The sequence below is a fragment of the Lygodium microphyllum genome, chromosome 11 (genome assembly GCF_053477565.2).
Source record: "Lygodium microphyllum isolate KBCC chromosome 11, Lygodium_microphyllum_v1.1.10, whole genome shotgun sequence".
NCBI classification, from domain to species: Eukaryota; Viridiplantae; Streptophyta; class Polypodiopsida; order Schizaeales; family Lygodiaceae; genus Lygodium; species Lygodium microphyllum.
In genome coordinates, this window is record NC_141145.1 from 80,051,126 (window position 1) to 80,065,274 (window position 14,149).

The 14,149-nt window shown below is 40.5% G+C and overlaps 1 pseudogene; it reads left to right on the top strand.

The window, feature by feature from the left end:
• Window positions 1-3,102: 3,102 nt before the first annotated feature.
• Window positions 3,103-7,811, top strand: LOC148029010 (uncharacterized; annotated as a pseudogene).
• Window positions 7,812-14,149: the final 6,338 nt, after the last annotated feature.

Below are 14,149 nucleotides of genomic sequence, written 5' to 3' on the forward strand. Positions count from 1 at the left end.
GGAGTGGAGAGCGGGGGGAATGTTATGAGTCACGACTCATTATCAAAGGATTGTCCGGTGGCCCAATGTCCATTGCCCATTGTCCACTGGCCCCAGCTTTAGCCCAAAATGAAGATTTTTTTTCCTCCCGTGAGAAACCATCAACAACTAATAAATGTAGTGCCAGTAGGTACCTCCCTCCCTCTCTCTCTCTCTCTCTCTCTCGGTATCTATCGACCACCATACCCAATGGGAACGTCTCCCACGACAAGAAGCCTCTCTTTCTTCAGAAAAGAAAGAAAAGAAACACGACAGACCAATTGCTCTCCCCACCCCCTCCCCTCTCCTCTCGTTAAAATTGCCCTCCTTTTATTTACATTTAAAATTTATTTTAATATTTACATTTAAAGTTTTTTTAAACCAAAGGGGGCTTGGTCGAGTGGTTAAAGTGAATGGGTGGGTGAGTAAAGGACTTAGGTTCAACCCCTGGAGGTATCGTCTGTCCTCTGCTGGGGAGGGTATTGCCAAAAAAAAAAAGTGAATGGGTGGGTGAGTTCAACCCCCGGAGGTATCGTCTGCCCTCTGTTGGGGAGGGTATTGCAAAAAAAAAAAATTGCCCTCCTTTCCCTCCTCACGAACACCAGAAGCAGAGACAGCTTATTGCCTCTAATTCGCATGCTACCCTCTTCATCCATTCTTGGCCCGCCTCGTCTCCCATTGTTCCACTTCGGCGCCTCTTACACCACCGCTCCGCCATTACGAGTCTCGCTCTCTCCCCTTCTGGAACCAGCGTCGCCTTCTGCTCTCTTGATCACTCTGTTAAGCTCTTCTCGTACCCAGGTAAGCTTTTTTTCTCTGATTGAAGTTCTCTTTTGGGCTCAGTGTCTCTTTCTACATGGAAACGATCCAGTGAATCAAGTGGACGTTCAGCGGCGCTACGCTCCTTTGCAATGCAGGAAATGTGCTCGCCTGAGTGCATCCTTTTCTCTGTTTTTCTCTCTGATTACTTGATGCTCTCGGTTATTTGTGATGAAAACTTGGATTTTTCTATTACTGCTTGTCTTAACCAAGTTGCTGCCCTCGTTTATAACAAGTAGGGGGTCTTTTGGAAAAAGCTAGGGCACCATTTATCCTTTAGTAATGTCTCTCACCTTCATGCATAGTTTGGGTTTATGAATCTTTGGGTTCCCCTCATGGGAGACTACACTACAGCTTCCTAAACTTTTTGGATCGTTGAATTTTTATAGTTTGTGAGATGGCTCGTCTAATATTAGAAGGCCTAGCTCCATCAAGTACTATCTTCTTCTACTAACATGTCCAATGCCAGTTTCTGCAAAGCAGTGCCTGGCTACGTTATTGAGTAGGTGCTCATCTAGGTTTCTCCTGTTATGCACCTAACTATGTTCATATCGAGACATCTTGTGGTGCATTTCCTAAGCTTCAACGTGTTGGAATAAAGCCATAGGTTGTTCGTTATTTAGCTATGAGTGTTGGCCTCAACTTTAGCAAAGGAGGTTGTGAGAGACTATTTGTCCCTCTCTGTGAGAATAGGCGATTGGAAGAAAGTCTTAGTAGCAATCACCAACTATACACACCCAATAAAATGCCACAAAACTGTTTGCTGATATCATTTTGTGTTATTTTTAAAAGCGAGAGAGGAGCACCATGTAACTCGTAGAACTTGGTAAGCATTTCTTCAATTGAAAAAAGTTGTGAAAAATTTAAGTGTGACACTGTTGTGGTTGGGTAGGCTTTCTTGTGACTCCATTTGTTATTGGATGACTAGTGGAAAAAGACTGGTGAGTGGTTTGAAATCTTTTCCTATTATAGGAATGCTTGAAGCATAGCTGTTTGCTTGTCTCATGCTACATCAATAATTGTCGTTTTGTTTATTGGCATAATTACAAGCATAATTTGATGCCTTCTTCTCTTGAAGTTGGTACCTTAGCTTAGGACCAAACTGCATCTGCATCCTGTTTTCCCTCTCCAGGAAGGGTTCCTGTATGTAGGCCGTTAGGCAACATATCAAGACGTACATCAAGTCATTTACTGGATTCTTACTGCGTGGAAAGGTTTGGATTTAGTTTGTGATTTGTCACTTGTTTTTGATAGAGATATCAAGCCAGACAATCTATTACTAGATCGCCATGGGCACATGAAGCTTTTAGATTTTGGGCTACACAGGTATATTAAACATTATTCTTTTCCTTTATTGTTTTGTACTGCATGTATTTGACAAATTGCAATGTCTCATATTTGTAAGGTTTTGTTGGTAATATGATTGCCCTATTTGTAAGGTTTCGTTGGTAATATGAGTGCTCTATTTTATGAGATCTTGTCATCATCTCTTGCTTTCTACATGATATGGTTTTATGGATTCCAGAGTAGATTTGTGCACATATCTGATCAAAAGACCATGGATCTTAACAAGAGAATAGAAAAATCTTCTTCTTCTCATAGGAAGAAGAGAAAGTCTCAGCCAAAGCTGGATGCTTTCTTATCTAAGCGTCCAGCCAGCAATGTGACTAGTATGTTGGATTTCTAATTCTTGATGATATGTTGGATTTCTAATTCTTGATGATATGGTGTACTGCTCGTGTTTGATGATATGCTGAATTGCTCTCTCGCTTTTTAATGCTCTGGTTTTATACCACTTGCATGATATGTTGGACCTCTACTTCTTGATGGTATGCTGCTGAATTGTGCATGTTTGCAGTAGTCCCCAACATCTGGTAAAGAAGTTTCCAATTCCTGAGAAAGAGCAGAGCTGGATTACATTCACCCTGCCATTCACCCGTCATAGCTTTGATTCCCATCTTGGCTGGTGGCAACGATCTCTGCATCCCCCGCATCTACTTCATGACCTCTTGAAAAGCTGGTAATCTTTGATTCTAACATGCACATATTATTTAGGTTCCAGTTTTCCAATTCCCATCATTAGTGTGTGTGAAATAGAGAGATTGAGAGAGAGAGAGAAAAAGAGAGAATAGTTTGTGTGTCAATGTCTTTTTTGTCTTTTTTTTTACTCTTCCTTCCTCATTCTCTCTTGTATGGTTGTTTTGATTAGAGATCTGATCATTCATGTCTCTTGTATGGTTATTTTGATTAGAGATCTGATCATTCATGGCATCAAAGACTCACATAAAGGTGTGTGATCATGGGAGTAACGAGAAGAAGGTGCTGGGCTACGTCAGAGTGATGGCAGATTGCACTTATAGTGATATATGTCAAGAGATCATCCAAGATGGCATTGTAAGTGAATCATTCGAGTTTGTTATTGAAGATGAAGACTGTGATGGAGTATGCATATTGAATGCATTACAAGAGGAGCATTGGAAAATTGAGAATAGCAAGCGAGTTGGCATAAAGAGGTTATCAACCACGGTGGATGATGGAGGGTCCTCAAAGCGTGTTTGTAGAAGCTTAAATACTTCCATGGAAGCTACTACTATGGATGGGATGGAAGAGGGCGATCAAATAAGGGAAGCGGGTGATCATGGTGGGAGAGTCAACATGCTCAAGAGTGTTTTAGTAACACAAGAAGCGCTCAAAATTTGGGAGCTCCAATGTGAGAAGGTCCGCAAGAAGTTGAGTGAGAGAAAGCCATCTAGAGATGATAAATTTCAGCTCATCACGGAAGATGTCAATGACCAACCTTTGATTCGAGTGTGGTGCAATGAATGTGGGAGTGCTTATGGATCGGGAGTGACTAGTGGCAAGCAATCCGCATACTCATGCTTGTCAAACTTCATGAGATTTCACATTCTAGATGGTCAAGCACATAAAAAACGATACTTATCTAACCGAAGTTTGAGGTTTGATGCATTTTCTACTCATGGTTCTCATGGAAGTACTCCAAAAGATGAGAATGATTCTGATGATGCAATAATAATCTTGGCAGCTATTGAGGAGATGAATAATTTCAAGAGAACTCATGAAGGTAAGAATCAACTTCTTGTTTTATGTTGTAAATTGTAATATTTTTTTGTAAAAGATATTTGTTGAATCATGTAAGACAATTCTTAGTCCCTTATTTTGGTTCCTTTTTTAAGGATTTTTGCTTGTGCATATCAGATTCAATTGTCAGCTACGTTTCTAAACTCTTATCAAAATTTTGTATCCTCATGTAGGGGCTGATTTTCAGTTGGTTCCTATCAGTTGTTTTGTTCAATTGTTGATTTAGCATGTCAGTAACTAATTTTTGTGTTGAGTCATCTCTAAAAAGTATTTTTGACAGTGATCCGGAAGCAAGCTATATGGGCCATCTCTATGTTCAGCTAGTTGAAGCAAGAAATCTGGCGAATTCACTGGAAGATTCGACCCCTATGTGATCTAGCAGTTGTTTGCAAGTCACTGTGAAATTTTATATCACTATCAAGGTCTCCTTTTGTAACACAAGAGCAGGTGGTTGGTTTTTTTTCAGAGCTGGGCTGGCTGTGCAGCAGCCTGAGTATGAAACAGGAGTGGCTTTCAGTGGACAACATTGACAGGCGGAGCAACCTTTCTGTGCAGGAGTTTATCACAAACTATGAAGAACCGAATGAGCTAGTAATCATAACAGATGCATTATGTAAGTGGCCAGCCTTGATGAACTGGAACAAGGAGTATCTAGTGAGAGCAGCTATTTGAATCAGCCCAAGTTTACAGCTGCTTTTTTCCTATTTTTTCTTGCAGTGTAGCCTGCAATTGGTTCTATGAGCTCACCGCACGAGAGGAGAGGGCGTCTGACAGATTGGCAGTCCTGCATGGCTTGCCGAAGTTACAGAGTAAGCTGCCAAATCCAACCAAAGAGGCTGATGGAGGAGTATCTTGGAGTCCCTCACAAGTGTATGATAACTGTGATACAAGAGGGGGTTGTTCTGCTATAAATGAAACTGTAGTTTCACAATGTACAAGCCCAATGCCACTGCCTGATGAGCTTGCAGCAGTAAGCCCAATGAGACCGCCGCAAGGGTACCCAAGCAAAGGTCTTTCACAAAGAGCTTCTCCTAGAAGGTGGTCTGCCTCTCCTTTAAAAAAGGTTCAAGTTGGTCGATTTGGGAGCCGGCGGGCCGGGTCGGTCGTGATTCGCAGTATCAATTACTTTTCTGAACACCAAAGTAAAGAGAGACACCATGTTATGGACACCAGTAGCAGCAGCGATGGTGAAGAAAAGGCTAAGAGCTGTACTCTAGATGAGCCAAACTAAGACTGATGGAGGAAACTCTAGAGCGTAGAAAAGCGGAGATGGATGCCCAAACAGCCAAGCTCAATGACAAAGCTCATGCCAAGGCTCGTGCTGCCAAGCTGCTTGCCCTTTAGGCCAACTTGAGGGATATGCAAAGACTCCAGGTAAAGATCTGGCTGAATTTGTTTTGGCATGAGATTTTGTCCATAGATTCTAATGTGTTATGAATATTTGACATCTGTTGGCAGGAGGATGGAATGGTTGGGCATGGCAATCTTCAACCATTGTTGACAAAGGATTACTCGAGGTCTGATAGTAGTCCTCCCTCTCCTCCCTTAACACCCCGAGTGGTGAAAGAGCAGGCATTGACACCAAAAGCTCATAGGGCAAAGAAGGCGGTGTATGCATCTCAAAAGAACTCAAGCACTCCTGGGAGCTCCAGACGAATAGTTTCCATCTCCCCTAAAACCACTCCTTGAGGAACTTTGGGGTAAGCCATTGGTCCAGAGGACCCCTAGTTCCTCAAATGCCCCTGAGAACTCTCTTTCCTCCTTGGTTCCTTGCTTTTCAGACCCGAAGAATGAAAACATGAAACCATCTCCAGGGAAGTTGTCGGGCTCTGCGATAGTGCTTTCCAAGGATGCTGGGATTCCTGCTCAGCATCCAGGAGCAAGCAAGGCTTTACAATCAGGACCAAATGGCAGTGTACCCAAAAGAAGTTCAAGGGTAGAGAAGAAGACCCGACCAAGGCAAACCAGGCAGAGTTTTGTGACAGGTGAATTAACAGATCCATCTCCTATGCCTGAAGGGGAGGTCTCCCTCTCCCTCTTGAGCACTGAAACTGACATAAAAGTGGAGGCTCCTATCATGAGCAAGATAAGGCAAAGTTCTGTTGCTCCTATTCAGGAAATGAAGCCCTTTTTGCGCAAAGGGTCTGGCATTGGACCTGGTGCTGGGCCAGGGATTGCAAAACTGAAGGCCGAAGCAGTGAAGAGTTCTGACGAAGATGTCCCAGGAACTCCTACAAGAATTTCTGATGAAGAGGCTCATGCATCTGCAAGGAGCGTCATGGACACCAGCGATGGGGAATGCATTCCTGTGGAAGCCCCAGTTGCAGATGCTTCCTTATCTTCTTACAAGGAGGAGGAGAAAGGGAAAGCACAGACTCTAGAGCTGTCAGATGTTGATGTAACTCATAACTCAGATGGTGGCTTCTTTGCTATATGCGAAGATGCCAAGGCTACTGAACTTTTGAAGGATGATAAATTGCCACACGTTGAGAGGGGTTGTCACATTGTTTCATTTCCCATGGAATTGGACACTAATGAATGTCACGATAGTAAGTTTGCATCTGAGCCAGACTCTGTACCTCACACACCTTGGGATGAAGCAGCTGGAAAGGGAGTGCCAAGTGCTACTTTGTCTCAACTTCTCTCTGAGAGTACTGGCCAAGTGGTGCATATTGCATCCTCAGCAAGTGGTTCTGCGTCATTTCATGCTAATCTAGCAAGTGGAGAGCAATATGCGCCCAGAGTCTCTCCTATGAAAGCTGCCTCTCCGGCTAGCTCAAGTTTGAAGCATCTAGGCGCTATCATTCCTGACTACTTCAGTCCCTCTGCTGCTACCCTTGTGGAGTCCCCAGTTGGAAGTCTTGCTTCTCGGGATTCTTCTGGAGTTCAGTATTCTTCTGATACGGATCTCACTCACTCACAAAAGAAGTTGGGCTCCTCTCAAAAGTCTATAGTAGTGATCGTTCCACCCAAAGAACCTGCAAGAGGTTTCAAGCGCTTGCTGAAGTTCGGTCGAAAAAGTCGCGAAACACCAGATATCATTGTGAGGGATGGTGTATCTGCATCTGCCCCTTCAGAAGGTGACGACGAACTCGAAGAGGTCAACAAGGAAGCAAATAAGCACTCCTCTAATATAATACTCCAAAAACTGAAGCTTCAAGAGAGGCTTAAAAAAGATTATGGTAGTGGTAGTCATGCCAGTAACATAGACACAGGACCAGGTAAGCTCTATTGTTCACTTTACTGTTTGTATTATGTATTTCTTTGGTATAAAAGTTTCACAAGAATAAGTGGAGCCTAAGTGAAGGAGGTCAGTGGCAGTTATATTTTAGATTCCATCTTATCTTTTTCATTTTTTTAAAATGCAGACCTATCTGTACAAAGCTCCATTGTTCCATCTAATTTTAAGCTTCAATATGATCATGCTCATGGGAGTACAAAGCTCAAAGGTAGCTTCTTCTGTTGATTTGCATTGATAGCTTTCCACTAGACGAAAGTTGTGTAGCTGAACATATTTCTTTTTATACCTGTTACAGCACCATGATCATTCTTTTCTTTGTCGACTTTTCGTTGCTGTAAACTTGGGCTGATTCATGATGAACATAGACTTGATATTTTTTACGCTGTTGAGCAGGAGCAATCTTCTCAATGTATTAGACTTTCTGAAGCGGCCAAATTCTGCTCAACTGGTATCAGGCACAAGAGACCGTGTAAATTTGCATGACAAGTTCAAGAGCTTGTATGTCCAGATGTTTCCTGGTTCTATTGAAGAACTGGAGAGTAAAGCTGCAGCAAAAGCTAAGCAAAGAAATGCTGGCTCATTTTGGGACACAGTGATGGATGCCAAAGTTGGCAGCTTCAAATTTGGTTTCTGAAATGCAGTTTTTTAGTGACCGCTATGTTTAGGCAGGTAATACTCTCTACAATCTTCCTGGTGCATGGTGAGAAAACTAACATATTTGCCTTGAGTTGTATCATGTGATACCTTATTAGGTTCGTTGGCATGCAAAGTCAACTTTGTACCGATTATCCCATTTACCTGCTGGTGGCATAAAAAAGTTCTCTTTGGTGCTCAAATCATATGCAAGGAAATATATTGAAGTCAAAAATTTATATTTAGCAGCCTCATTGTCTTCATGTCTTTGCCATGTAGTAGCGTATTATTTTTGTAGCTTCATACCCTAAATGCTGAGGGTGGTTGAGATGTGACCAAAATGTCAGTGTTGATACACTCGTCATTTTCTTAATGTTGGCCTCTACTTTGTGTCTCATAAGAACAGGAAGAACTTTTTGCAATCTGAGTAGGGACTCCTGCTTTTTCGAGCTCTTGGCATCAAGGGTTGAACTATGGAGTGATCTCACAAGGACACACTTGCCTCTCTTCTCTATATGGAATGCTGCGCTTTCTTTATTATTATTTTTTTACTCCATGGCATGCCCAATGCAAAGGGCTGATGTGTTTCACCGCACTACGTTTTACAAGATGGACAGTTGCTTCTTATTGCTGTATTGGCCCTAATAGCATGGATTTCAACCTGCATAGGTGTTTTTCTTTGTCCTAATGAAGGTTCTCAGTCAAGGTTGGAAAGCCACTCTCTAGTTGCAGTATCAAATACATTTGACAAAGATCTGCAATCAGACGAGCCAGTTTTTTAGATTACTTTTGAACCGAGTGCTTTCAAGTGCCACATACGATGTTAAGGAAACTTTTCACATAAAATGTCTTCTCCATCCAGTGCCTCAAGTGAATGGGCCTGGATGATTCAGCAAAAGCCTCGACACATGTCCCATGGACAAGAATGGTCTTTCTCTGAATACCTAGCTAAGTGTCGTTGGAGGGTCCTTCGCTAGAAAATGTCTCTATGGGTTGCATTTAAAGGCTGTGTTAGCTTGGAACTAAGTGCTAGAAGTGGGCCTGAAGGATTATTGCAGCTCTGACAATGTCTATCTTAGTACCCAAATGTGCTAGATTGTCACACCTAGCATAGTTCTGTTTTAAGAATTTATCAAAGCAAGGTCTTAGTGCCCAAGTGTGCCAGATTGTCACCTAGAATACGTCTATTTTAAGACTTTATTAAAGCAAAGTCTAGACTCATGCAAGCCCTATGCAGTCTGGCATTATGAAGTTGTGTAGCAGAAATGTTGAGAGTAGACCTGTTTTTCTGTTACTAAGCTATCAAAATTTTTTTTGGCGTCTTCCATCTTTCTACTAATGGACAGTTTTGTGGATAGAAACATTTGTGTAGCCGAATAGCATAATATTTAATTGTGGAAGGAGTGGTTGCACACATGGTCATAAGCCATAGTTGCCATGGTTTGAAAGCCTATGAGCCATGCGAATATGTGCGAAATAGAGTCATAAAATGATACTCTTACAAGGTTATCACACCAAATCAATATGGTGAAGCATGCAATACTGTCATTCTTTATTTATCTCTTCAAGTAAGCCTATTTGTGACTTCTGAGGGGTGTACCTATGGTTGAAGCTTGGCTCACCCAATGGTTCATGAAAGATTGGGTGGTTCAAGCAGTTAGGGTGTTCTTTTGTAATCCTCTCAAAGTCATGCCAATTTTGTCTTTTATGGATTGGAGAATATACTAGAAATAAAAAGATCGGATGGGTCTAGCAGACCTATTCTCAAGGAAATATTCTCTCCTTAAGTGCAGCTACTATTGTCCATCTATTCTTTGTCCCATTCTATTAGATGGGATGGCTATAATATACCTCTGCATGTGGTTCCAATTTTGACAACTACGCTCTTTTCTTTTTGTTTTCAGTTGTTTCCCACTTCAAAAGGGCATATGGTAGTGGTGGATCCTCATAGACATCTCTCAATTTTGTAGGTCTTACAAAGGCTGGTGCAATTGAGGCTATTAATACTTTTTTAACCCTTTATTCTTCCCAACTCCACCATCTAGTTGTATTTTGATACTCGTCGTTGATTCTTCAAGCAAGAGTTCAATTGCATATCTAACACGTGTATTTTTTTGCATATTCATTGGGCATTTTGCTTTCTCAATCTAGAAACTCATTGAACACTTCTCTTCATAGTTAGGGACTTCTCTTCATCGGGTCTGGCAATCCACTCTTGCGTAGTACCAAAGATCTTGTAATGTAAATTATACAGGGAGGGGGGGGAGAAATGCATAAGCTTAAAATTTTAAAATTACAGGAGGGTTATTATAATATACCACAAAGATAACAGGAGGTATATATTAAATAGGGCAAAAAAGGTTACAGAGGGGTTTTAAAATATGCCTTTGCACGCACGTGATATCCATGATTTTGTAAGGTGGACCCCCCGGGAACCCAACTAGGATGGGCCATTCAAAATTGTACGTTTAGGAAAGAATATTTCTACATCCCTTTTTAGCAGATTTGCAAGAGGTAGAGTTTAAGAATAAAGTTAACTTTAATAAGGTGAAGCCTTACTATGTGTAAGGGCTGACGCTAGGTCTGGTGCCTATGCAAGTCCTTCATGATTCAGCTTTAACTTACAGTAAGAACCAAGACAATCAAATGGGACGAATCATTGTCAATCTTGAGCATCAGTATCTAGCACAATGTTACCACAAAGGTTGAGTGATCTTTCGGAGAAAAGGTTATCACGTTATTGAGTGGCAAGTCGGATCTTTCACATGGGAGATTAAGGTCTACTGCCACCATTGTCATATATTTCTGACTAGCATTCCTATCGAGTTTAGCAAGGAGAGATTGTACCTATTATACATCCTCTCTCTAGACTTGATTTTGATTAGCATAAGTACGAGTGAGCTGATCAATATGGCATGGCCTATCACAGAAGATAGGGTCTATACCTCGTCTATACTTTGTATTTTGACAGAGCTTTTGGAGGGCCCACTAAATATGCGAGTATTGGTGTGGTCATTAAAGACCTTGACATAGGGTTATCATGAAGATGGGAGTCATACCCTCTTTTACTAATAATATAGCATAATACAAGGCCTTGATCATGGGGCTAAATGTAGCCCGATGTGGTGATATCCGCCAATTATTGGTGAAAGATGAATCGCAGTTAGTAATCAATCAGCTAAATGGGACCTATAGTGTGTGGGATTCCATCTTACAGATGTAACAACATGCAGCCTTGGATATGTTGCATATTTCTGAGTCAATGACTTGTCAGCTAATTCCTCAATAGTGGAATCTCTTTGCAGATTCCCTAGCTAATTATGCTTTTATTGAAGATATCTTTTTTAATTGTGGTCCAGGGGAGCTTTTACAATTATCTTCTAACATTAGCCTTGGACTACTTTGGGATCTTCTTGCTGACATGTCCTATTTTGGCAACCCATGGTTAGTTTGGGTTATAAGTCATGTAGCAATTGAGCACCTTCCTACTCAATCATGACTGCATAGGTTTGTGGATCGTCATATTCATTGGACACCCCCTTGCTATTTATGTCGGGGCCGGTTTAGCTAATAACCTAATGCATTTAGTATAGGGCCTAAGAATCCCTTATCCTTGGTCGCTCTTGTGCTTTAGTAGTCATAAGGCCAAGAGGACCATTTTTGTTGGGTTTAAATGCTTGAATTTGTAAGGACAAGGGGGCCACTTTGTTGGTTATGAACTATTATATTCCTTAAGGCCAAGAGGGCCATGTGTTTGTTTGGTGTGGGTGCATTTAATGGTTTTCTGTTTTACGGACTGCATCAGATAGGTTTGCCAAAGTGCCTAGAGGGAGCCTTTGCTGCAGGGAGCTTCTTTTGGCATTCCAGGTGGTGTTATTGCATTTTCGAGTTTTTCCCTTAAGTAGCTGATATTGTTTTATGTAAATATGGGGGTTTATTTCCTTTTCATTTATTGGGGACCACCAATCAAGGCATGAAGTCCTCGGGTTTGGTTAGGCATATTTGGTGGAGATTTGAGTAGTTGTCTTCCTCCTATAACGACATTGTCTGGCATTGAAAGACCTATTTTAGAAAGCCAACTTAGTGACCCTGTTCTACTAGCCTATTAGGCAATTGTTCTAGGAGTCCCTGCTAGTGTGAGGTAGGTAGAGAAGCCTACTAAAGTATAAAGAAGTGAAAAATATGAATATACTTGAAAGATAAAATAATATAGAGATGTGTAAAAAGGAGTACCAATTTTTAGCATTTCTATGTTCTCTGTCCTCTGTCCTCTGTCCTCTCTTCTCTTGTTGTACGTTCTCATGGATTAGTGTATGAGAGAAGGGGGTGGACCGAGATGGAAAATTTTGATCATGTGATGATGCACAAGTATAAAGGGATGTAAATCAAGGTTGGAAGGATCATCAAGAGCTATTGGGAAGTGTTAGATGGCTACTAATTTTGAAATATGTATGTCATAAGGCATCAATTTTTTAAGTCATCAATTTCATTGTTTTATAATAAATTTTGATTGAAAATGGTTGTATTTGGTTGCCAATCTTTTGATTTATCAGTCATGTTAAAGAAATCAAGAAAATCAAATGTATAATAATTTTATGCTAAACATGCAAAACCTATGATTATGTAATTTAGGGTTTTTTCGTGTGCATGATGTTTCTATGGGTTGAAACACAATAAGAAAATCATTCTTAGTAAGATCAATCAATCTAAACCAATAAATCAGTAAATATCAATAATTTCCTATAGATAAATAAGAAAAAATAAAAATAAAAATAGGTTTTTTGCATCCGAAAAATAAGAAAAAATAAGATTTATGTTTGTGAATGTATGGTAGAGTAAAGCATAAGGTTTTCTCAATTGAGCCCTATCTCTTTGTTAAAGTGGATTTTTATCACTTTCGTAGTAAAAGAAAAATACATGAAAAATATGTCTTAAACATACCAACAAACGTGAATTCTAATGTTTCATAATGCATGCCATATAGGATTCATTGTTGTCTAAAATTAAAAGGGTCTAGTAGCACAAGAAAGCTCAGTATATTAGCCCTAAGCAATGCATCAATCATGGATTAGAAGAAAAGCATGAAAGGAAATGTTTTTGCACTTTCACGATGTTGATTGTTAATGAATAAACTTGTTTGAGCATGGTGGTCATACACAATTGCATTGCATGCACCATATGGTATCATATCCTAGATGCATAGCACCTGTTTGTATGAGCGATGAACTACGTGGAGAGTGTGAGGTACCCTAAGCTGTAGAGTTAGATATTCCGTTCTTTGGGGGATATTCAATGAGTTTTATCTATTATCTCTTGGAGGATCGATCAATCAAAGAGTAGAGCTTGTTTCGAATGTTTTTTATGTGTTCATGGTGCATCTTGGGGCCAATCCTTGAGGTGTAGGAGAGCCGTAGTGGAGCTGCAGTGATCAGCCAAGGGGCGCTCCCTTTTGTATGTGCCTACATGGCATATAACACCAATATGTTTAGGGAATCCCTCTGAGGAGTGTGAGAAAGAATATTCAATTCGACTACAAATCCTACAAATGCAAAGTTCTTAGGTGCTCCTAGCTGTGAGGCCATGTGGGGTGGTTTAAGGTGAGTAGTAGAGGCGCGGCTAGTGCCATAGAGCCAATGACAAGCCCATTTTAGGTCTTGACAATAGCAATGTGCATAATACATCCAATTTGGTACTATGACATACCAAATTTAGTTTCAAAATTTTTACTATGGTTCAGAAACCCTAATTTGTACCAAATTTAGTACTGAACTTAAATTTAGTAATGTGATTTAGGACCATTGTTTTGAACAAATTTGGTTTAGGATCACTCTTTGTACCAAATTTGGTACTATAGGCTTACTTGTCAAAGAGAAAGCCAAAAAAAGCCTTAAATATAAGAATTCTATAGAGTAAGATTCTATTTGGGAAAAGCCTATATTTTTCCACTTGTATGGAAAATGGGGCCAAGGCTATTATGCCTACATCTTGGTCACTTCCATCATCATATGGCATACTATTACATATGTTCCCATATACCTCAATGGATAATATAAATTGGTTATGGATTCTAGGGATAGCCTAAATGGGGAAGTGTATAGCTTAGACAAGATGGGAATAGATTATCACTAGAGGGGTTCAATCCAATAGGGTACATGTGTCGACTTTGCCTTCAACCTAGCCATAGTACAAGCCCTTAACTATTTTTTGAGCTCTGATAATTTTGTTATTCCAAAGGTCCTTTTGTACTCATGTTGTCTGATACATTGTTTATGTGCATTTTGTAAGGTAAAAGTCCTCGTTGGGCTTGATTGCCTTGATTGCAAAGGTGTCCCTAGTGGA